We start from the raw sequence: 24,250 nt of genomic DNA on the forward strand, positions 1-24,250 counted from the left end.
TGCATCTGTATGTGTACTTACCGTATAGCCGAAACACAAGCAGACCAGTGCATGTGTTGTTATTAGCAATCTCATTAACTACAAAGGGTCTCACCGAAGACAGGTGCCAAGGAGAGCGACCTCAACTGACAGGAGAAAGGCAAGAAGTCACCTTCCCCACGATGCAGGAGAGCTAGCCCAGCAATGGTCTCTGTAGCCATTCGACTAGAGCAGTTCTGTGTGGGACAAATGAACTAGAAATGGGCAGAAAAACTGCCCCAAAGCAGTGGCTGGGGCCAGTCCACCCAGGAGTTTTCTGTCCTTCCTCTCTGAAACAGTCTTGAGAGTTTTGAAAAAGGCTCCTCATATGTTCAGATCCTACACTAGGGAGTAATGAAGTCAGTGACCAACCTCATTTTAGTCATTTGCACTTTATAAAAGATCTTTTGTCACATTTTCCATTCACTTGTCCTTCTGAAGAATTTCCACAAATGTGGGGACTTTTCATCCAACAGCTCCAGAGTGGGAGGACAGAAGAAAAGTTCATTTCTACAGAGGTCGTAAGATTATTATTGATAATCAGTCTCAAGTCTTTGTCTGCCTTAGACTTCAAGATGATCTTGAATGTTCCATAATATATTCCTGTTATAAGTGGGAACAGCAATATTTAACTTCTTCACAGTGTTTGAGGAAAAAAATGGAAAAAGCTATATTCCTGGAGCCAAGGAGCCAATCAGGTACCTCAAGTACTTGTGTGTGAAACAAGTATATGGTTTCATGCATTTAAAAAAACAAGAAACAGTGCTGTAAAGAAAAATGCATTCTTATTTCTGTTGTGTGCACCTTGTTTAATGCTTGTACATAAAAACTGCATATGTCCCCTCAAGTTCTCCTTTTTGTTTATCATGACTTCAATCATGTTGCATTTGTACAACTCTTCTCCAGTAAAGGGCTTAATACAGTCAGTTTGAGAAATGTAATTTCAATATCAGTAGAACATGTTTCTATTATAAGCTTTTTCAACAAAGCGCAACATAACATTTGTGAATTAGAAAAAAAAAGCAAATGTTTATTCACTACATGATATTTGCTGGATGTTCTGGAAATTCAGTAATCGAGTGTCTCCCTTGGAATATGATAAGCATAACACCAAAATCATCACATTGCAGCATTCAGTTTTTTCCTCACAGTAACTCTTTCATTGCTAATTAAATTTCTTCTTATCCCAACGTTTAGTAAAATACCCAGAAAGATACCGAAATGTACAAAAGATAATTCTTCGTGTACAGAAACCTGTGCACCATGATTAGTGTAAGGAGGGCAAATATATGATTGTGTGCGTGTATATGTATATACATACATACATGCATATAAGCACATATGTATGAGTAAATAAAATTGAATTGACGTTTAGTTATAGTTTATTCAAAGAAGCACTTTTATTTATGAAGGTTTGTTATTGTTCTTTATGGAGCCCTCATTTTATTGCTTTTTTATATAGTACTTGATGCATTTTTAATGTTAATTCATTTTGAAAAGATTAGGTACAATAATACGGTGTTAAGTAACATTGGTTGATATGAAAAGAGTGTCTGTGTGTATGCATGTATGTGTGCATGTGTGTGCGCATACTTTGTGACTGCACGTACTACTTCCTTCTACTTTGGATTTGGATTATTTAGTACAATATTTTAATTGTTTGCTTGCAAAACAATGGAACATGCTTATAAGTGTTATTTTACTGTTTGCCATGGAACTGGTAGTTCAAGGAATACAGAAACATAATCTTCAGTATCAGGATGTTTTTATCTAATCTACTATGTTTACCTGTTAGGGAAAATAAGCCAACAGTACACTTAAAATCAAGATGAATTTGGAATGAAAGGAAACTAGAAATACCAACAATACCTTAAAAGTCACATCTTTGGTTATTGTTTGGTCTGTTAATTCCATTTGAATTTATTTTCTGTGAAGGATCTGGTAGCTAGTATCATAGAATCACAGAATGGACCTTAAAGATCATCCAGTTCCACCCCCCCTGCCATGGGCAGGGACACCTCCCACTAGACCAGGCTGCTCAAAGCCCCATCCAGCCTGGTGGTATCCATTACCCAATGACTTGAATGTTTGTGACTTTCAGAGGTGTTTACTATATATTCAGCAAGCCAAGAATGTGCTCTAGTGCAGAGCAATAGAGACCTGTAAGGGTTAGTGTGAGGTTAATATTGAACCTCCAGTGGCAACCTCATGTTGCTGGCATTTAGCAGAGTAATCCAAAGCCCTTTGCTGTAGTCATCTCTTGTAGGGCCGCTCACTACCCATTTCTGCTTTCACTTGCAGACATTCATGGATATCTCAGTGGTTCAATGGGATTTGCAGGGCCAAGACATTACTCACATTTAAAAGTATGCTTTGTGGTTTCTTATTAAGGATTCATGTTTTACAAAAAAATGAAAAATAATTGAGTATAGATCAGTATAATAAAGATTATCAAGCTAAAGGTTGTAAATAATATATCAAGTGATTGTTACTGATCTACCTCATAACTAAATATAAAACCGGATCTGTCTGACATAAGTCTTGTAACAATTCCTCACAGTTTCTTATAAAAAGGGAAATAGTGAAACTACCATGAAACTCTTGTACGATTTCAAATATAAACCAAAAATGCATTAAAAAAAAAAAGTGGTAAGAGTTTTATATAGTAACAATCTACACTTTTGACTCCAATCAAATAAATGACAAAAATTATCAATCAGTCAGCACTCCACAATGCCAGACCAATGTAAATCAGGCATTAACAACAACAAAGTATGTGATTAACAAGTGCAGAATTATTATCTTCCAATGAAATGTCCAGCAGCTAAGTAATTATTTGCTTTTGTGCAATGTACTTCAACTCTTTCCAGAATTAGGATATATTATTTTTCATTTTTAGTGAGAAGTCTGGTCATTGATATTCTTTTTTTTTTTTTTTAATAATAAAAATAGCCAATTACAGTTTTCACTTAATGGTACAAATAATCATGATCTTAAATGAACAGCTGGCAAAAATGTTGACACTGCCAAAGACAGTAGGAGAAATGCCATTTGATTTCAGCAAGTCAGGTTCTCACACACCACTTCAAAAACCATTAAGTGGTGTGTAATATGCCATGGTTTTAGAAAGAGGATTCTACAGGTTCACCTTTTTTATGCAACTATATGTTTCACACTTTCTGTGGAAGATATTATTCTAAATATATAATTAATTCTTTGGCTTCCAGAATTATTATTACTCAACTGTCAGTAACACCAATAAGCACTATTTAATATCTGTACTTCTTCCTAACCTATACAGCTCAGATTATCAAAGATATATGACTTGGATTATAATTACCATATCTAATATTCAGAATTCATCAGGAAAAGATAAATTTAAAAGTAATATATGTTGTGATTATTCATTCACTGTTCATAAGTAAAAAAGAAAAAAAGGGGTTAGATATTCCACTGCTCTTCAGATGTTCTGAGAATTCTTAATATTGAAATGATGCACAGTGACTAAAGAAGACATCCACCAGTTTTCATGGTATCAAAGTAAAGGCAATAAAAGGAAATAGGTTTGGAATAAATGAAAGAGCAAACCTTTTCACGCAACATGCAGATAAACTCTGGAACTTGTTATCACAAATGACAGAAGCTAAAATTATCTCCAAAAAGGCAAATTAGACAAATTCATGGAGGACAGTACCATTGATATCTGTTTCAGCTGATAATCCAGACAGAAGTTGTTTAAACTGCTTATTCTGGACTGTTGAGAGGAAGTGTAAGAGAAAAGCACTGAATAAATTTCATGGGCTCCATCAGTCTGACCAAATATACTTTACGTTCTTAGGACAAAGCTAACATCAAACTATCATTTTCCATACTTTATAATTGAGACAATTTATTAAGGGAAAAAAAGCCATTTTCTGGAAATGCAGAAAGAGCAAAACTTGAGCTCTTCCGGTCCTTCCAAAGCAGTGCTAAGTAGCGTAATTCATGATTTTATAATTTAGACAAAGGCATATATGTATGCGTATACTGTGTAATACATACGCAGTGGTTTTGATTTAGAGGGAGAAAACGCTGCAGTGATGTGTTCAGATGAACAATGGCAGAGGGATGTACAGCAATGAGAAAGCTCTGAAAAAATGTAACTTCTTAACTTGATAGATAATACATATAACTTGACAGATAATAAATATAACTTGATAACTTGTATAATTAAAAGATCCTTAAAGTGTTCTGTTAAATATCTAAGAAGAAAGAACCATTGTCAGTTCTAGTGTCAACAGAAAATTTTACAGTAGACGTGTGTGTGTGTTTATACGTTTGAGAGAACAATATTGTACAAAGAGAGACATGTGAAGGTTACTCATCATCAGCTAATATGGTGGAAACCAGAAAAAAATAGGTCTTTACCTTTTATGGGACCTCATAACTGTTTCCCACACACTCCCAGCGCTCAGCCCAAGTTTCTGCATATCCATCTCTGTGAGCTTGGTGTTGGGAAGCAAAATCCCCACTGAGGACTTCTGTGCAGGTAGGCAGGTATACCAGTACTCTGTCAAGCAGTTAAGCAGCAGTTAAAAAAATGACATGGAAACATTAGGGGTTGCCTCCATTGCATTTTTTCCACTGCACATCACTATTATGACAGAAGAACAAAGAAAGATTTTAACAAGGTGTGTATTGTTCTGGTGGGGGTCGACCAATGTCCCCAGGAGGAGCAGCACCCTGAAGGAGCCCTCATTCCTGAGTATTTCCGCGGTTTACAAAACAGTATTGTGTTGGGACTAAGTTTCTAATGGCACTGACAGGCAAACAGGCACAAAATGGACTGAATTCAGCCTCTTGCTTTGAGAGATAGAGTGAAATTATGATTCCCAAACCTCATCAGCACAAAGCATATATTTGGCCAATAGAGAAAATAAAACATATGAGCCGAATTTCCCAACACCAAAACCAGCTGCAAGCCAAAAATATTGTCAAAGGTGCCTTTTTTATCATGGCCTCTGCATCAGGGGGAAATATTTTGGGGAATGGATACTACAGTCAAAAATATGTTAAAAGTCTTTGCTGAAGATTTTTCATCCTTTTTACATTCACTAACAATATGCCAACAAAAAAAGTACAGCACAACAAAATGTAGATGGGAGTCAGTTCGAGATTAAAATATACAGCAAGATAAAACAAGAATTCATCTGAACCACAAAATACAGGGGACAGAGTGAATCATTCCAAGTTTGAAAATACAGCTGTTTTCAATGTCTGCCTCTTCACTTTTTCACACCATCAGAGACTAAAAGTGAAAATAAAAGTTATTTGTATGGCATAAAAATCCCATCTCGATATATTTCCAAACTACCCTTAAAAATTCTTAAAAATGCTTGACCTTATACTGTTTGGCACTGTTTCAATCAATGGCCAAAGTCTATCCAAATGACGCAGGTGAACAAAAGAGAAGAAACTCTCTCAAGAAAAACATTACTCTGAATGAGCCCAGTTCAGAAAAGACAGTTACATGAGCTGATGTCTTTGCAAGTCATGGACCGTAACTGAATGGAAAAACATCCAAACCACTGAACCTTTGTAAACTTCTTGCAGGATATCTTACTCAAAAAATCAGGGCTAGCTGAACTCTGCATGAGGGAGTGCTTCAGGTATTCATAGTTTAGCTGCTTCCTTAGTTTTTTGGTATTCTGTTTTACCAGGTTTTTTTCTACCTTCTAATGCAAGTGGAACAAGTTAGCTTTCAAAAAAAAAAAACCAACCCCAATTCTGTCAATTTAGTTTCACAGATGTTTCCATTTACAAGCAGAAGCTCTTGATGGTGCTGAAAGTTACTCAGCATTGTTGTAATTTGCATAACATTAGCCATGATGTTTTTATTTTGAAAAGTCGAAATGTTTGCAGCTCATCATAACCCAGTCCTAATGATGTTCAGTACATCTGCTTTAAAAGTTGTGCCTGGGCAATGTTCTACACCACAAACATTTTTTTACGACTTTTACTGACTTTCAAGTTTTTCAGTTCAGATATACTTAAAGATTCTGCTTTATGTACACACAAATTGGGAAATAACAACTGGGTAACAAAGTTGTGTTGTATGCCATATACTGCATCTGTATTCTTGCATCTGTCACAAGGGCTTCATGCAGCATTATGCATGAAGCATTATGCAGACACCTCACGGTTTTTGTTTGGGTAGGCTCATAAAATTAATGTCTCTTTTTGTAGATGGCATAGGGAGTTAAACAGGTGTAACAGGAAATTAAAATAGGAAAGAGCAGAGACAATGATGGCAAGTAAAAGACATCAGTATAGGAATAATTTCTTCAGCTCTTTATTCTTTCTCTTTCCATCCCTTCACATCCCTGAAAATAGGCGACTACTCTTGATACGATGTTAAACCAAATGCTACTTAAAAGCAACAACAAGAAAAGAATAAACCATATATCAGAGCTGTGATTTTGTTAGCAGAGATGAAATATAATGTTCATCTGCAGCTTTCTCCCCTGGCTTGGTTGCTCCTCTGCTTTCTAATTTGGGGCCTCTCAAATGAAACTTAAATCCTCTGTATCTATCAAGGTGCAGCAACCTCCCTTTTATCTAAGTAGAAAAGCAAGCAACCCAGTTCTGTGAACAAGCAGAAAGTTCAACGCTTGATATCATACAGGGGTTTCCCTGACAAACATCTTTGTACGCTTGCCTTCAAAACCCTGATCAAATTCACCCCATCTTCATTTCTACTCTCCTTTCTTCCAATTTTTCATTTTTTCCAAGTCCACTTTTTTAATTGCTTTCTTCATCTCCTTGCCCTGCACTTGACATGGCAACTTGTTTAGTGCTTCCTCCTGCACTTAAAACAGCCTTTTATTTCTCACCTGCCAAAGTCCCCAACTCGCCTCCAAGTTCCTACTTGAAACACACAGCACCAGCCTCTGTAGTACGTTACTGTGTCTGGTTACGTTTGGTTATAAGCTGCTAATGCAGAAAACTGCTATGTGCTTGCAATGCATACACTCGAAGTGCTGCACAAGTAAAATTCAAAATGCAAGATAATCGTATCTACCTGCTTAAAAAGCCACACATCTATGTATGTTTAAAAGAAGACAATCAGAAGTGCATCAATGTAGTATTTGTCTGTGCACACAGTTTTATGCCTACGACGAAACTGTTAGATAAATAACAGAAGATTGAACCAAGCCAAATTTGAATCATTGTTTTCAAAATTCAAAATCACTCCCATTAACCAAGAATTTCATTCACAGCTCCCCTCGAATGAGAAGCGAATACAAAAATGTACTAGTTCCACTTTTTGTTACATCAGCTATATATTTTAATATTCTCCAGCTTTTCAGGCATTCCATGCTAGTAAAAGTATAAGCAGAGTTATACAAAAAACAGCTGTATTTTTTTAATGATGGAATTTGCTCTCAGCTAGATACCGATTAGGCAGTCCTTGGACATTCAAACTCCAGCAAACTGTCAAGGAAGTGCTGGCTTCCCATCAGGTGGTCTAAAACATTGATGGACCTATAAGATCCAAGACAATACTGAACACATAACCCAACAGTTTTCAACTATTCCTCAGTACATGCTTACTAATAGTGTGCTAATAGCAAAATGTGAGTTTGTAGGCAGCTGAATAAGGGTCTTCCTATATGGGAAACTAAAAACTGTTGGAAAAAAATCAATTAAAAAGAAATGGACTTGGTGGTATTGTTGCTGGTTTAATGCATCTATTACAGTAAATTTTGCTTGCGAAGGTGGTTGATGAGTAAATATTGAAGTAATCATGTGAAAGAAAAAGTGCTTGCTCAGAACATCCAACGTTAAAGAGCTGCTTTCCTTGCTATCCCATGAGAGGCAGACTGCTGGGGAAGGACATACAGCACTTTTTGTACGCAGATGTTAATGCACTGCTCAGCAGGACCATGTCACTCATGCTAATATTCAGTTCGAATCCAGTTGCAACACTGCGTGGCTGCAGATAATTAAGGGCTCTAGCAGCTTTTAAGAGTAACTGTTGTCCCATGGCCAATATGTGAAAGAAGATTAAATCGGCCCTTGTTACAGATGCAGCCACTTTATTTCAGATGCTGTATTTGTCCAGTGGTTGGATGTTGTAGAGTTTGGAGGATAAAAAATTCTCTTTTTTGCCTACTGATACATTTTTACATCTTACTTGGTAGATAAGAGTTATTGCGTGAAACATGAGATGCAAATAAAAAAAACAACCCAGTGCCTAATGGTGTTGGCTATGATGAAAAAAATGGGTAGCTCAGTGAATAGCTTCATTTCCTATAGATCTGTATTATATTTCTTTCTGAAGACGCAAGGCTTTTATAATCTCTCTCTAACTTGAATTAATTCACTCTTCCTCAATAACAGTACTAATAGGTTCTGGCTACTCTATTTTCATTAAACTAATAGGAATTTGATATGCTTGAAAATGCTCTCTCTTTGCCAAATTTAACTGAAATTATCCAAGTAGTTCAAAAGTTATTAGGGCAGATCACACAATATGCAAATGTTGAAAAAAAAAAAAAGTCCACAGTCACAGCAAGTAAGTATTCTGGAAGAACCCTCTAGTGATCAGTATCAATAAAATGGAAAATCATAACCTTTCTGCATACATCATAAATGACTCAGGAGGCTGAAAATTAACAGTACAGAAAAAGAAAATCAAATAATGGTGACATAATATTGGTGATTAAAAAAAAAAAAGTAGATGTCCAAGCCATGGGAGACTAGAAAGAACACAATGGCTACACAGTGATGGAACAAACACCCAACCACTTAAAATAAGAAATCAGCTAAAATTTAAACAACACTAAGAATTAAATTAGAAATTTTTTAGGAGGAATGTTATTTATAAATGAATGCAAAATATATGATCCAGATAAGGTGCTCGGTTAACCAAGCTGATCACACGGTTGTGCCTAGGAAAGATAGCTGGTTTTCAGTGGACCACTTTTTAGAGAGGTTTGTTTTTCACACAGACCCATTCATTATTGCCTAGCTGCTGACAGGGGTCCTTTTTGTTAGAAAGATGGGGAGAAAGAAATGGTGGGTTAGTAAATATTTGAAAAATATATCAGACAACTGTGAAAACCTCCTGGGTATGTGGGTTTGGGTTTTTTTTTTAAGTTGAGTTGGTTTTCAAGTCACAGATTTCACTCTGAGAAAACATATTTTAGTGTGTGAAGATTAATTTCTTTCCATCCCGCTGTGTCTGCCAGCATCAGCACTAGAGAAAAGCAGAGGAAAGATAAAGAAGCAACAGATGGGAGTGAGAGAATAGAAGGGTCATTTTTTGTTTGAGGGTTTCGTTCTTGTGTTTTTCTTTACTTTGAGCAAGGAAGAGGCTTATTCTGCTGAGCAGCATGACCCATAACACTGGGGCCAAGGCACAGTGCCCCTGCCGTCCCTTTGTCCCCACTGGCACAGGGTTTCACACATCCGCACTCCCACAGATATGTCTTTTGATAAGGCACTAAAGAAACTCAGATATGTACTTCCTCCTGTGCTGAAGCACTAACAGCCCAAGGGGTAATAGACTCGCATTATGGAGATTTAATCGCCCAGAGATGTGCAAATTAAAAAATAAAAATAAGGCAGGAAAAAAAAAGGGAAAAAAAAAGCAACCACCAGGAAGGGGCTTACAAATATTACTAGTTTTTAGAAGTTCTATCCCTCGTACTAATCAAAGTACAGGGCCCTTTCCATGAATCTAAAACAAAAGGGAAAAAAAAAACCCACATTTTCCACTGATGTAGATTTTTTCCCCTTTCCATATTTCTTCCTCCATTCAGTCTCCGTTCTCTCTTCCTCGGGCTTGGCATTTCTGTTGTCGTAATTAGTCCTTTTCTATTTATTAAAGGCTTTGTCTGTCCCAGTTTTTTCACAGTGCGCTGAACTGCACTACAGCAATACTTAAGACTAAAGGTTATTAAGATTAATGATCTTAGTTTTGTGAAGATTAAAGATCAAGAAAGGTTAAATAAGAAGGCTGCGATGACCGATTGTACTTGCATAGGCAACATGACGCAGACATGGGAGAAGACCCAAATACACTGAGTCTAACCATGGAAGTAAAAGAGCACCCTACCATACAGCTTTTGTGCTTGCTCTATATTTGTCATATATGAAGTGTGGGAAAGTTCTAGATTTATCAAAATAACTTCTCAGTCCACCAGGAGCCAAGATTTTCCAAAACTGGGGCTTGTCAAAAACGGTGAAAAGTTACCTGCTGGTCTTTAAAGTGTCTTGCTAGTGATACAGATTGCAGGAGCTGAATAGCACTGGAATCCTTTCAGCAGGATGCCTGAGATTTTATGAATTCATTTGGCTTCCCTCCTGTCAGCCTGGCATCAGCTTTTATTTTAAACAGAAATCTCCCTAGCAGGAGAAAATACAGGAGAAGATACCACGGGAAATATGAGGTAATTAAAGATAAAAAATACAGATCTGTTGATCTGCTCACTATATCACTTATATTAGAAGATAACTTGTCCAACCCTGCGCAGCAGGTTGAAGTTGAGGAGGAAACGTCCAGTTAAGTTACCATAAAACCAGAAACTTTATTGCATAGGTGAATGTAGTGCCAATAGTGCACAAGGTATTGCTAAACAGTTCCTGCCCTTCTCTCCCTGGGCCCTCTTGAGGGAATTTTTGGCTCCAGCCTTCCCTGTCAAAACAATGGAAACCCCACAATAGCATTTACCTCTCATTTGAACCCACCTACCATGTCCCACAGAAAGCCATGTTGGAGATGGGCTGTTTGCAGGGAATTCAAGTTCTTCATTCTCATCCATTTTTAACCCATAAACAGAATTAAAACCTCTCTGACTTTGAATTGTTCCTCTTGCTTGCTAAACTTCAGGGGAGGCAGGTTTATCTTCTCTGCTTCACAGTAAGGCACCAAGCTTTTCAACGCAGCTGAACCTCCATAGTCTCATAATGTAACTCCTCAGGACAAAGCCTGCCTGCAAAGCCACTCTGCCCAGTCACGCTGCAGTCAGGTACGATAAACCACACGTGTGTACTTTGTAAATCCCACCTCTCCAGATTTATGTACAAAGACTTTCACTGCTCCGCTGGTGGCCATCACAGCAAAGGAGCTGCTGTTTGGATAGGAGTCCACGCAAGAGAAAAGATGAGTAAGGAGAGATTTATGCGGCTCAGTAAAGAGCTTAGCAAGGTGATTTATAAGAGAAGAGAGCAGCTTAGAGAAAATTAAAAATGGGAAGCAGAATAGAAAAGGTATACAGAGACAGAAGCTAAACCCATGTAAAAACCTGATAAGGAACTAAGGTAGAAAAAGTGCATAAAAACAGCAAACGAACTACAAAAGGCAAGCAACAAGGAGCATGTTAGCAGCATAAGTAGCAAAGATCCAGGCTCACATCAGTGAGGACAAGAGGTCATGAAAAACACGTTAATGACAGAGATAAGGTTGATACCAGTGGAAGCCTGGATTCATTTCTTTGTTTCATACTTCATGGAAGAAGCTGAGGGGGTCATGACTCAGGGACAGATTACTAGAGGGGCTGGTGGCAGGGACTGGGAGTGAAATGAAGAGGCAGTGTTAAAAGGCTTTGAAATGACTCCCGAGTAGATAAGCTGTCAAAGAAAGAATTAAAATTCACCTGGTGCCAATGGATTTATCACAGAATAGTTAAGTGGAAGCAGCAAGGTGAAATAGTAAGGAGCCTTTGGAAAATATAGTTGAGTGTTCAGTATGGGCCTGGAAAAGAGGAGAGGTTATATAATCCAAGAGGATTCAGGAAGCTGCATCATCAAAACTTCCTTTGTTTGTTGCTAATACCAGCTTGGTATGGAGTCAGTAGATTTAGCCCATTCATAGTGTAAAGTATGAGGTCACTAAACTAGTCTGATGGAATTATTATTATTAAGAAACTACATCCACTTGTAGAAGTGCAAAATATTAGAGTAATTTTTTTTTTCTCAAATATTTCAGCATCACAGCCAAAAGTAATACATGTGTGTGCATTTTTAAAAAAAGTCTAAATATCAGCAATCTATAGTAGCAATGTCAGGCCAGTGTGAAGTGTTTCTGAAAATCTTACTGTTCATACATATTAATGAAGAATGCATTTAGATCAAAAAACAAAACTCAGAAAAATACGTGACAGAACTCCCTCTTATTTAGGGTGAAATGGGAAAAAAATAGCCCTTAGGTAGATATAGATTCAACTTTAACTTTCCAGAAACAAGCAAACAAACAAAAAACCCCAAAGAAACCTAAATGCTTTTTTTTTTAATCGTGTGTGAAAAACATATCAGTAAACCTAAAAAATGTCAACAGTTGTTTTCATATAGATTGTCTGCCATGTGCTAAAGCATATCAAGATGGATGTAGAGATGAGTGAAGTCACTCAACACTTACCGTGGTCCAAATGCATCTTGGGTTTGTTTGAGACCTTTAGGGCTAATAGTCACATACAGAGAATCCATATTCAGACTCTGCCAAGTGAACGTTTTGGTGATAAAATTTTTGAATTGTTAGAAAAGAAACACAATAATGCAAATGCATTTATCGTTAGACCTGCAGGTACATTTAAATATTCCTAGCATATATTAATATTTCTGTCATCCCTTGCAGGTTCTCACATAGCTTAACGAATGGAACAAATTTATAAAGCTACACTTGAAAGTAATAATAATTTTCTCTTTGGAAATATAACAGAAACTGAATGGGCAGGAATATTTTGTGTGACAAAAAAGGAAGGAAAAGAAGGAAAATTTCCTCCAAATCTCAAATGTGAGATTATCTCAGGAAAAGAAGAGAAGTCTGTTATTAGGTACAGGCTGAAGTTCAGAGACTTTGTATCTATTCTCAGCTCCACTTTGGCTCCAGGTATGACCTCTGACAAAAGATTTCAAAGGACTCTGTAAAGGAGAAGGAAAGGGATCGTGGACACTGTGATGAAGAGCAGATTGGCGCTCCACCTGACAAAGGAATGGCCATCCTGGCCCATCTGGCCCAGCACCTTTTCTTTTAAGTGGCCCTAAAGAAGAATCAGTGGGTGCCTCAAGAAGGTCAAAAGAGCATGTTAAATATATAGTGCGCTTCTCTTTGAATCCTCTACAGCTTCCTGAAATCTTCAGTTTTGGGATTTCCTACACCTAGTGTATTGGATTGCATCCCATGGGAAAACAATAGTTATATGCAAATAACAGTGGTACTAAATTAACCTGCTAAGTGTACTTGGAAATCTGTGGGAATTAATTTCACCTGCTGAGAAGCTGGCTCTAAGCTAACTTGCTTAAGGTTAGTTCAGTTTAGTTCCAATAAATTACACTGCAGCCTGTATATGGTACAGAAAACAGGGCAAAAGATGCACTGAGGCATTAGGAACTGTTTTTTGACAGAGGGAGATGCTAAAGAAGGATTCTAGGTGCAGCCTGTATTGGATCCAGAACAACATACATGGGGGCAGGTTAGATCTGCAAGGCTTAATGAGACTTTACTCTCTGACTAGAAGCCAATCCCTCGCTAAGAGGTCCCAGTGCAGCAGAATCTTATTGCTGCACACTCCATAATGTTCTGTGCAGTGGCCCTGGCCCTACCACTCCTCTCCTCTGCACCTTCTCACTCCATCACACCATCTGTGCCAGGTGGCATGGACAGGTTCACACCACAACCTCTTGCTGCTCTGTTCCACTGCTGCTTTAATGGCATTCTCTCCATTGTGGGATGGCATTTTTAGAGTAGTTGTACATTATGCTGGCCTTCTACCTCCAAAAAAAAAGTGGTCAGACAAACACAGATGTCTTGTTTAGTCGAATTAGAAGAGAAATACATCTTGAGCTCTGTTTTGTGATAAGACAAAGTCGCTAGCACAGTGGTATCCAGATAGGCACACCCGTCTGCTAGCCTGTGGGTACTAGAGTTGGTTACAGGCATAAATCATCAGGTGTAGCCCAGTGTTACGAATTGCAGAATTTTGTGAGCCATCAGTCGAAGCAAAGGGTTGTAAAGTGCTCAGAGTTGGGAAAATTTGAATAACTAACGTAAAAAGTGTAAATTGCATATTGTGATTCTCAGGATCTTGAGAGAAACAAAAAAAAAAAAGGGAAACCTAGCACGCTCCTCACCTAGCTGTGTTGGTGTCATTGAGAAAAACAGCTCAAAACAAATTCCATCCACTCCTGAATGACAGAAAAACAACGCTACAGAAACCCACAACAACTTTTTCATTTGGACAATTTATTGTACCTCACAGAAGTGCACTTATGTTACGTTCTGTGAAGGACGACACAAGACCACAAAGTAACTTACACCTACTCCTGTTAGGTAATTAGCAGTGAAAATCATTGGCTTGGGGAACCATTCAGAGAAGAGTAAGATAAAGTCCATTTCTCACTCATCCCTGGTTATTAATGACAATTTTAGCAAAATGCATGAAGAGTATATCTGATCTCTGCTGTCGCACACCAGACAGATTTTAACTCAATTACTCCCCTCTCACCTTATCTGAATGCATTTATTTTCCTGTATGAAATTAGATCAGCCGTTATCTCTGAACACACACCCTCTGAATTGTGGATGGAAATATCCACAAGGAAAAGCAGATGCTCTTGTGATTGACAGAAACCCCTGAAACACTGTCTGCTCCACAGAAACAAAGCCAGAGTTGTCATAGGGATGATTTACTAGGCTGTATTACACTGGCAGAGAGAGATTTCTGTATGACTAAAGGTCTGGTCTTATTGCAGAATAAGTAAATATACTTGCTTCAAATTCAATCTAACCTAATTTGCTGCAGAAAAATTAGAAATATTAGTATAGCAGCTATTAAATCAAGTGATTTAAACACAGTGTAAGATGGAATGAAAAAAACATCGCTGCCATTTCATAGTAGGAAATCCCATACTGCATGTTTTGGATAAAATCAGTGAGACAAACAAAACTAAATAACACCTAGACGACTGCAACCACTGGAGAGATGATATTTTGCTGTATGTAGAGATTATTCTAAATCCTGTATTCGTATATATTTCCTCTCTGCCATTTATTCATAACTCTTAATGTCAGTGGTGTAAAGTACATGTCGTAAAAACAGGAAAGTCTGCCATTTTCCAGTATTACAGTTTCAGTTTTCTTAAAAAGACAAATAGAAGACCCCAAAGGTTTTAGGAAACTATGGATGGTTTTTGCATAAATCAATAGGATTTTGTTCCTAGCTGTAGTGAGTACTAATGAAATTCTTGTCTTCCAAGACTGGCCTGTGGCACATCACTTTGCCTGTGATAGTAATGCCCAAACAAGAGGGCCTGATCATGTGTGATGAATTCCCAGTTATTTGCAGCCTGGTGGACCTAAAAGGTCAAATATCTTACCAGTTTATTAGCAGTTCTGTGCAAAGAGAGATCTGACCTGTATGTTACAGTGAGTTAAAATTAATGGGAAAGCCTTGCAGTACTTAGGCATCTTATTTTACTTTGGACACCGCCTGCTTCCCCAGGGAAGCTTGCAAGGGCAAGGGCGGTACCAGGACGGCAAAAGAATGAGACCCCAGAAGGGTTTTGTGTAGCAGAGGATGAAACGTCAACAGTAGCAAAAGAAGCACCTAAACTGGCAGGAGAAAGGGAAGGGATGTCTAAGGTTTGGATTTGGATTCATTCTGTCTCTCCCATCTCCCCAAAACACTTAGCTGAAAGCAACAGCTCTCCACAGAATCTTTTTGCCTCAGCAAAAGAGCCCATTTCCAGAAAAGGTAATTTAATCACTGGGTTTGCACCATCCTTCATGTTAAGTGTAAGTACTCCAAATGATAGCAAGTGCTATCACTTCCTGCAATGGCAGATGCTTGAAAACTCAGTGTACTCTGTTTCCTTGGTCTGAAATGGGAAGTTTTGTGGCCCCTCCAGCCTCAATATACAGCACGCAAATGAGTACACGATATTTTCTCTTTTTGCTTATATAGCACAAAGGTGTCACAACAGTGTCTATGCTAGTGAGCATGCAAGGTCTATCACCAAGTCGTTCCTTCCACAGATATAAGCTGCTATGAAGGGGATAAAGAACTTTATGGAATTATATATTTGAAATAGCTGTATGTGCCCACTTGAAAAAAAAGAATGACCTGAGGAAAGGTGATGGGTGAATTTTAGTGAGCTGGAAGATGGGAAAACTGGGAACAGAAATCTATGTATAATGGTTAGTTACAAAAGCACCAAGGACTGAGAAACTCCATCAGGAAACTGCTTTGTTATTTTTTTGCAAATCCAAAGCTCTTCGAAGTGTTCTGTCACAGGTGGTCACAATGCGTCTTCCAAGGCAGAAAGTTTCCATGCAATGCACTAAGTCTGCACAACCATCTTTCCATTTATTTAGAAATTTTTCTGTGTACGTGCCAAATAAAATGCCAACATGCCTCTTTTCAGTCGTTTGCCTATCCACCTTTGATCCATCCATGCAAAAGCAGGCAGGACGTCTCCAACTCTGATTTTTATGAAGGCAAGAAAAATCTTCAGCAAATCTTTAAATAAAACCTTGTCAAAGTGTGGCAGCAGGAGTTTCTTGGAAATTACCTACAAAGTCTAAAGCAAAATAATTGCTTGATCATATAGCAAACTCTGTATTATGTAAAGTATAGCATTTTCATTATGCTGGATTATTCTCAAAAGCCTTTTCATTAGACTTCACAGATTTGATCATTTGTATAAATGTATCCAAAGCTGCCTGGGGTGAGCTAGCTCAGCTTGCAGTCCCACAACGAGAACTGAAAATCATATCATGGAAAAGGAATACAGGAGCAATTTTAGGAGATGAGCTTCCTTCAGAGGGTCACATTTGGAAAGCGGTAGCTCTCCCAAAGATTCTTCTGTCCCTCAGGAGTGATGTACTATGCACCAAGTGCTGGGAGGAGGAAGTCATATTTATACAGAAGGCTGACTTCCATTGCTGAAAAAAACCCAGAAATTTGAAATACAGGAGAATACACAATGCTGATAGACTCATTACTTAGTAGTAAAGTGCTAGTTAAACCAAGAAACCTATACATATACACTGTAATAATTCTTTCTGGTATTATGATAAATAATACAATCTGTGCACAGGCTGTACATTTACACGCTAGTATAATCCACTTGACAGGTGACTGGAGAGCAATATACTCAAGGTACTTAAATGACCTAATGTTCTGTAGTTTTACATAAGAATTAATGACAAGAAACATGAAGCTGAGAGAAACATATACTGTGTGTATAAATATTTTATCATTTGATGTATGAATGCCCTTTTCTTAGATTGACTGATGAAGTCAATTTTATTTTTAAGGCCTAGTGAAGGTGAAAAGCATGTGCGGAAAATTACTTTTTCATGTTCTTGACCATGTTGGGATCATTAAAATTAACACAGAGTGTTAAAAAAGCAAACTGATGCCATCACCTTACAGGCACTAGAGAGAAGATACAACAGCATGCTAAGTGCCTCTTTCATTGTAACTCCAACATCTTGTCAGAAACCATTTAGTCAAGTCAAATTGCTGAGTTGTATTTAGTTGGATTCATCAAATAAATGGAACTGTGGATATAGTGTTTTCTTTTAGCAAGCAGAACTCATTAATTTAATTCTGTAAAAACTCTGCAAAGAAACTCCAGGAAATTACACCGTGGGGACAAAATGTATTTTAACTGAGGAGGTATAAAGACTGGTAGTAAAATGACTGATAATGCTTTTGTTGAACAGTTGCAACAAAGCGCTGCCTAGCAGTAATCAAAAACATTTGTCTTGATAAGCATGAGAAGCGAAAACAAGAAATGGTGCTATTCCAGAATTTCTTAATAAGAATTTAGCAAAGGGAAGAGAACCTGCTTCTAAGACAGTGACTTGCGTGGCAAAAAATTTCAGACAGTTCTGTTGAGTCTTGCAAAATGAACAAGGGAAGTATTCATAACTCTTCTGACTTCAGAAAGGGGAGACAGAAAATAGATTTGAAATTTAAAAAAATAAAATAATGAATCACGAGTAAAAACCTCTGTAAAACAATGATATGCCATTTCCTGCACTTTAACTGTTCCCAGATATTTTTTTTACATCTTTTTGTTATACCTCTGGGCTATTATTACAGGCTGCCTACTGTCCAGTGATGTTTTCAAGTGACAGTCTAAACTTCATTTATTTTTAACCTACATTATTATCCTATCCATAAAAAAACAAAGGGGAAGACAGGAATGCTTTCTTATTCTTATTTAATTAATACTTTTAACAATAAAAATAATTCAGGTTGTCAGTAATTAGCAATATCAGAAGTTATTTTGCTGTAATTTAATCTCTTTAACTTCTTATATAGCCTTCCTAAAACCACTACATTATCCAGCCATCTTTTGGAAACACAGTATGTCAGATAACCATCATAGATTTTTCTTCCATCTTTGTCCCATAAATAAAATCTTGTGATACGTGCCGCTCTTTCATATACGAAGACATTTTCATACAAAACTCTACAGTGTTATTTGTGATGGCTGTTAAAAGGAAGGGCACAAAAGTATATATTCTTTTTAAAAAAGAAACTGGCAAAGGCTGTGGCTTTAATTTGTACTTAGTCTACATGGCATTTTGTTCCTCAGTCTTGGGCCAGTCCTTCAACCATCCAGTTTTAAATCGTCTCCAAAGTTTACATCGACTTCACTTCTGTGATCTACAGATCTTGCGTCCACAATGTATTAGTTCTTAAAGAAAAACAACTGGTGGGTTTTGGGAAAGAGGAAGATAACTGGTCAGTATCTGAAATTATTAAAAAGGGGAAGGTAGTTTTTTCTCAAATTGTTTGAAGTATTTTAGTTATGAAAGCCTTCTCACCTGCCTGGTAAACTCAGCAGGTGAAACCTGCTGGTAGGAGGGCAGGCTGACGGGGAGCTGGGCGAGGGGGAGCCACCCTTGCTTATAGCAGGGACCTCGCCACCTCCTGAGAGCTGGCATTGCCCATACGCATGTCCTCCAAGGGTCTTTCCCAACAGTAAGCATACCTGGATGGACAAATACCTTCTGGGATGAGGATCAAAAAAGGAAAGGAATGCAATACCAGATAGTCAGTATGCAGAATAACAAAAGTACCTCTAAGGTTCTAGACTGAGAACTTGGTGCCTTGGCACCAAGGAAAGAGAAACCACCATGACTGCCTGCCAGTTTGTACGTGCTCTCCCCTTGAAAAGCAAGGACCCCTTCAAAAGCAAGCATAGTTTGCTGCTCCTCTTTCCCCAGCACTTCTTGTGCATGCTTTTGGCCCTCCATTTTGGCTGAGTTTTCAAGAAGGTCTGCCCTGGCTGTGTTTCACTGGCAATGACTTTGTGACAGAAAACATGCCACAAGATCTTGAGCCCTTAAGACTGTCAGAATATTCTGGTGTGTTATACAGACTGGATTGAAGTTGTAAACAATTTTTGTACCCAGGCATTGTCTTTCAAGCCCTACTTTCTCCTCAAAATCTCTGAAGTTTAAAAAGGGACTTCCTGAAGCTTTCTTTTGAGCATCTACAAGGGGAGCATCTGTGAGAAGGATGTGAGAGAGTTATCTATCAACCTTACCTGTAATATGAAGCTTTGATATATTATAGCCCATGAACTGGGGACTTTTTATTCTCTTTGTTTCTGGCAGCACAAGCTTATTTGGAAATGATGTTGCACGTCATGAAAGCTTAGTAGACAAGCGACGGCACTGCTTGTAGAGCTTGTAAATTTGAGAAACCTAAGACATACGATTGAAGGATAATTTATTTTTCAAAGAGAAATTCCACATTACAAATCAAAGAGCACTCACGTGAGATATTTAAAGACAAAGAATCAGCACAGAAAAATGGATACTCGACGTGACTACACCCATAATTCACCAGTTCTTGGCTTTTAGTAAGTAATATAAACTCTCTTACCAGTCTACTAGAAATTACAAAAAAAAAACCAACCCAAAAAAACAAAGCACCAACAATAAAAAAGATCCATCTCTGCAGATAAGAAAGCTTTCAGAAAAGCTTTTTAAAAAACTGTACTTTCCTGAATGGCTTCCATTTGCATTAGAAATACATAGATTGGGTTGGACTGAATCATAAAGCACCTTTTGTTATTCTTCTTTTTTGTTCAGTCATGGTTAAATGCAGCCGTTCCAGGTACTCTGACACACTGTGACTTTCAGAAGAAAAGAATAAGGAGTCTTTCAGCACACATGCCCATTTATGAAAATTATGAGCCTTAGAGGAAGAAACATTTTCTAGTTTGTGAAGTGATGCCACTAATTTGTTCCCACATACTTCTCTGCCATGATCAATTAACAGAAGCAGCATTTTTAAAGATTTAAACAATGTTAAATATTTTTGCCAGGCCATAGTGTCTTCAATACATCTGTTACTTCATCTGAGCAACGAGGACTCAAAAATACAAGCATCAGAGACACAAGGAGAACAGAAAGAGTAAGTTCAGATCAACAAAAAATCATATTTGTAACTCATTCATTAATTTCTTAAATTTCATGCTTTTTAATCTGTGTTCATAATAAGGCACAGGGGTAATAAGTAGTCGAGCAAATACCTTATCTTCCTGTTTCTTTCCTCTGGAAATTAGAGGTTAAACACTTCCTACAGGGTATAGGAAGAAGTTAGTGTCTCTTCAAACCACTTCCATGCAATTAGATGTTGACCATATTCCGTGTTTTAGAAGGAATCAGAAAATAATGATCACCGTGCTAAGAATATAACTTAGGCTTTCATGATATTTAACGTATACAGAAAATTAGGATCTAAAAGTGCCTGCGTAGTTTTTATGTCCTGGTTTTGTGACAGAAGAAGTGAAGCTGGAATGTTTGGCAATAAATGGGCGTAAATCCCAAATGCGGCGACAGACCCAATGAAAATCCTATTGAAAGAAGAGAGGAAAACAGTGAGGGGATTAAAAATGCCTGTTGGAGAGGGAAAATGGACCTGCCTGATAGTTCAATAGTATACTCAGTGAAAAACCTGAACCACCTCTAATAGCATCGCTGATGAGATAAAGGTGGTATTTTTCCTGAGTACAATGAGAGCAAAAAACCAACAACTTTCTGTGCAGACTGAAAGCCTTTGTTAAACCAGCAGAAAAAACATTTACTGATAATGTGGAAAAAAACCTCCAAAATCACCTGCCCCCAGAGTTACTGGTGATTTGAAGAGCATTTCTGTTTTTATAAGCAGAATAAAAAGAAGATGAAGGTTTCTGAGTATGCGTCTGAATTAGGAAAATTAACAGAGCATTACCAGCTTGGAGAGAGTTTAAATGATGCATGAAGAGCCTCAATAGTCTATTGTATGCAGAAGGAAGCGATCCAAAAATGCCTGTTTACTGGGCCCTTTTATATCCTATCGTGATCCCTAGAATTTGATATTTAAGTGAAGACAGCTTCTTATCATGCTGTAGAGCTGCAACAACATCATATAATCTGCTCAGCAAATTAACCAGAGGTCAAACCAAAAGCACAATATGGGCGCTATTTAAAGACTCCGTGCTTTACTTTGGGAATGCAGAAATTTGATGAAGTAAAGCTTTCTTATGAAACTTTCCACGGGACAACAATTTCCTGCATCATTTTTGTACTTGCATTTCTCTGCCAGATAGAATAAAATGCAGCCACTCAAATAAAATTAACAAGTAGTTTCATTAACCAACCGTTTGCTTTATTGTGACATAAAAATTTATTTTCTTGATGTTGATACTTGCTGAGAGCCAGATTGTTCTGTCCCAGGATAAGTAATAGGTGTAATTGACAGCTGTGCCTCTGTAAGGCCTCAGACAGCAAGCTCTTTATCTGGATAAGTTTCACTGTGCTTCTTATATGCAGCAGAGCCAGAAACAGGTCTGAACGCAGTCAAACCTTGGTGTTAGGACAGCAGTTAGTAGAATTCATCTTTTCAGCTGGGCCAATGTTCTTGAGAATGTTTCACTTGTACATTCCTAAAGGATTACAAGCTCATTTTGCTTATCAGAGCATCTTCTATTCATTCATTGCATCAGAGGGAGGGTTGAGGATAACGGTGAGGACGAATGAAAGCACAGACCCTTATTATTATTATACAAAAGAACTAAAATTAATCTTATTAAAAATAATATGTTTTTCCATAGCAAGATTTGGTGCAAAGGCCCAAATTATCCGTTCAGCCCTCTATCAATATCTCAGTGAGAAATCTGGAAAGTGTCCGCCTTCGTATTTGCATGTTTGGTCCTTTCCGTAGGGCCCGCTGTCCAGGCAACAGCCATCTGCCAAACCAGACTTTGCACTCTGCAGCTCCAGCAAGCGCCACTTCTCGCCCCAGCTGCCGGCAGCTGCTCGGTTCCCTTTATTCTGCACATTCACTTTGAGACACAGAGGTCCCTCAGCCTGTGGTCACTCCAAAATCAGATGTCACTCATTCGATATCATCACCTTGATCAAGAAACTGTCCCCTATACATATTCTATGGGCTTTCTAGACGTGCCTACCTATCCTACCCACCCTTACCATCTTTACTACTTGTCAACTTTCTTCTGGTCCACTCTAGCATCAAACAGGGAAGTGCAATAGATAACTTCTTAGGGTCCATGTGCTCTGCATCTGGCACCGTTTCACACACGTTTCAGATGCCTGCCAGAGCGGGAGTTGTGTATAGAGGAAGGATATAGAAATAGGCCTAAAATGTAGCCACAGGGGAAGGAATAACTCACCTCCTCAGTCCTTCCAGTGAATGCATTTACAGTAATGTACTGTAGCAGGAAATCCCTGCTGTTGCGCCTCAGGAGAAGATTGTCTCTATCGTACTGTGATCCCACTTGTATTCCTTTTCTCTGATGCTTATTATCACAAGAACAAAGATGCAAGGGGGAGTTCAGTATGGAGCTGAACTGAACTCCCTACTGTATAGACTGTACACATTATCTGCATCATTATATATATGTATATGTCTGCATTTGTGTATATAAATATATACACATACATGTGTAATTATATGTAGGGAGAATACATGTATTTATATATTTTATGTATTGTATATAGGGAGTACATACGTCCTAGTTCATTGCAGTAGGACAGTGTGAATAAGGATTGCCTAATGACACCTAACTTCTGGGATTTATTCAAAGTACAATTTTTTGCATCAATTCATTACTTAATCTTCTCCCTAGCGTTTACTTTTACATTTAGTTTTCTATTTAGCTTTGCCTCTGGTTAATTTTCCTATAGATGCAGAGATGACAGGCTTTTTTTTTTTTTTTTAAACAGAATTTATTTGCCAGATTGGCTTTCTTCCACAAAGCCTAACAACTCCAAAGCTCAGAGCTTGTTAGGACTGATTCTTTTGTAACTACATCCATGCATTCAGGGATATGATTAATTCTTCTAGAAAAAAATCTATGCAGTTGGTAGCTTTAAAAAGTGTATAACATGGATATGTGTCACACAGCTGGCCATGAAAAGAGAAGGATATTAATCACAACATTTAGATTAGATTATAGATGCAGTTGAACTTTTTTCTCCCTTGCTGCAACCATTCTTTTTGGAACAGTCACTGCTCTGCTATTCTAACTGGGAGCAAAACACATTTAATTTATACAGCTGAAAGGGCTTGGCCTTACTTTCAAGATCATCTCATGAATTTGATAAACATGGTTCATTGAGGAATATAGGCTCAAAGATAAGAATTATCCTTAGTTTAAGATCCAACAAAGCTTTTGAAGAAGAAAAATCTGAGAGAAAAAGACAGTAAATATATTTGATGGAGGCAACTGTACCGCAGTAATTAAAATCTCAGACTGCCTTTATGAAGCACGGAATTTGTGACCCTTAAAAGAATCACTGTGAAGAGTTTTGGCTCAAGCCTACTCTACTCCTTTAGCAGCCAAAGGTAACACTTCTGATGTCTTCAAAAGAAGTCAGAGCAATCCTACATTTCTTGCTTTTGGTTCTCCATTTCTAACAGCGTATCAGTCCCTACGAAGAAGGGCAACAGGGCTTTCTTTTCCAACTGGCTGGATTGTCATGAGTTCTTCCCAAAACAAGCACATGTTTATATTGAATCTGAGAATAGGTTTTCATAACATTTTTACTCAATAGGAGGGAATTACATCCTGAGCAGAGGTTGGGATAATTTTTTAGATGGTCTTTTATCTGAAAATACTGATTTGCTAAAATGGCCATTGGCTTAAATGGTGTTTCAGATCAAACAGAAGGAGAAAGAAACCAGTGTAAGCATCTCATAATTAGAACACTTACTTG

Source organism: Larus michahellis, chromosome 7 (assembly GCF_964199755.1).
Source record: "Larus michahellis chromosome 7, bLarMic1.1, whole genome shotgun sequence".
NCBI lineage: Eukaryota > Metazoa > Chordata > Aves > Charadriiformes > Laridae > Larus > Larus michahellis.